The 2,158-nt window shown below is 41.3% G+C and overlaps 1 long non-coding RNA gene across 1 annotated transcript; it reads left to right on the top strand.

The window, feature by feature from the left end:
* The first annotated feature begins 203 nt into the window (after window positions 1-203).
* On the top strand, window positions 204-1,245 carry LOC136356333 (uncharacterized). The gene is made up of 2 exons (XR_010741065.1): window positions 204-524; window positions 724-1,245. It is a non-coding gene; the product is annotated as an uncharacterized lncRNA (long non-coding RNA).
* The last annotated feature ends 913 nt before the right edge of the window (window positions 1,246-2,158 follow it).

The raw sequence follows: 2,158 nt of genomic DNA, 5'->3' as shown, positions 1-2,158 counted from the left end.
AAGAAAAAACCATCCAGATGGATAACTTCAAACCGAATTCAGATATATCCAAATCAAATGTCATTATAATTCAGATAGCCTTTTAATCCCATCCCCCGCAGTCCTAACCACTACAATCAAGCATCAGTTGGCGCAGCGTGCACTTCGTGGCGTTGGCTATGACCTATGGCGTATATGCTAGAAAATAAACTGCAAGCAAGGACATTTGATTCTACACGTCAACACAAGGATGAAAGATCCTTTCTTTCTCTCTCCTTGCTTGAACAGTGCAAGAGAGCTCTCCAGTTCTTTCTTTCCTTTGCTCATCGGACCCTTTGTCCTCTCCGTCTCTGGAGTCACCATCACCAGTTAGGGGATGGGGGTCCGACGAGCGGTCGGGCTTGTCCCACTGTCAAGTTTTACCCACAGTTTGTGCAATTCAGTAGAAGAAGTTGTGTCATGCTCCTTTGTCCTAGAGGTGCTTAGCCATGGATGGAGTTGCTGAAACCTGTTTCAGTACTCCCTATTCCACCAGTACTCATCGGGTAAGTACTAGACACCCTACTCAAGTTTCAGTACTCCCTATTCCACCGGTACTCATCGGGAAAGTACTAGACGCCCTACTCTTTAGTGTGTTCAGCTTCCAATTCTCCAAATTTGCATGCGAAGAGGTTGTGCCGGCTTGTCCAACTCTTCTTGGGCAACTACATTCAGAAGAATGGTGTTCTTTTCCTTGGTCTTCAGGTTCAAGTCTTCTAGGGAAAGCTATGGTTTACTTGTTTGGCCAAGGTAGCTTCAACCTCCACTACGAAGGCCCTGACTTGCAACTAGCCATGGAATCATCCTCCCCACCATCGTCGGCACAAGATGGCTTGCCGTTCCAATGGAAGAAGCAGAAGGACCCGATTGCTTTTTAAGCTTCTTTTTAGGTCCTCTTGTGCATACTTTGCGTTTGTCGAAACAATATTTCGGCAATACTAAAAGAGGGTGGCTATCAAGCAGGAAAAGTGGATGGGTTAGGAGACACAAGGTTTATACAGGTTCAAGCCTTCTCGATGAGAAATAATAACCTACTCCTGTCCGGGCATTGATCCGCTGAGTGTGTTATTGCTCGTATGATCTGGGTGAAAAGTTATGCCCCTAGAGTCACCCGGGCCCCTCCTTATATAGGGGAAGAAGTCGGGATTACAAGATACAATCCATGTTCCTTACAGACCAGGTATGTAGAGATAAATTACAATTGTAACCGACTAGGACTTCTAGGTATTTCCTTGGTATACAAGTTAATATAACAACCAAGTCCATTACTAAAGATATTCTATCCATATATGGTACCCCCATACCCAGTCGGATATACATGCCGTGTGGGTATGAGGTATCCATAATCTCCACATAATCTCCACAGTAGCCCCTGAGACCTTCATAGTCGACGAAATAATCTTCTCTTGAGCCTTTACACGAAAATCCCGAGTGCTTCGATTATCTCTGCCTTGGTCTCCCGTGTACTTGAATCATTAGGCTGTGAAGGGCTAAAAAATAAAAAATTAGGTGCATCAACTAGATGCACCTAATTAGGTGTAGCCCCCGACTATGTGATTAGTTAAGCCAAACTAAACATATAGTCAAGGTCAAAATAAGTAACCAGCTGAGTGGTTTTATGAATAATATTACCGAAGTAATTAAATATTAAAGCATATGCGACTTCTGTCCGAAGATTTAGCCTACTGCTTTTAGATAAATTATTAAGCTCACTATGAAATATAGAGGATATATAAAGATCCGAGTAATAAAAGCACTCTTAGGATCCATCATCTATTCTAGAGCTAAACACAAAATTTTTGATAAAACACCCGAGTAAAAACTCATAAAGGATTTATCAACTGCTAAATAAATAACGACTAATAAGTTTAACCAGCCTAAGCTGTAACTTTAGTCTGTTATTAAAAAATACAGCATATAATGCTCAAAAGGAACAACAGCTTTATAAACCAGTCGTCCAGATTTAACCTAACAGCCTTGTGACCTTATAAAAAGGATCAACAAAAATAACATGACGTTTTTGACTGCTGGGCACCTTTTTGTACGCATCGTAGTAATTCCAAGGAATTTGCTAACAGAATAAAAAGGATTTTAATGGTATCGGGCTTTATCTATTGTGGACAATTTTGCCTAAGCAAAA

Source organism: Oryza sativa, chromosome 4, assembly GCF_034140825.1.
Source record: "Oryza sativa Japonica Group chromosome 4, ASM3414082v1".
Taxonomy (NCBI): Eukaryota; Viridiplantae; Streptophyta; class Magnoliopsida; order Poales; family Poaceae; genus Oryza; species Oryza sativa.
The sequence above is the reverse complement of the archived record's forward strand: the minus strand, read 5'-3'. Positions and strand labels throughout refer to the sequence as shown.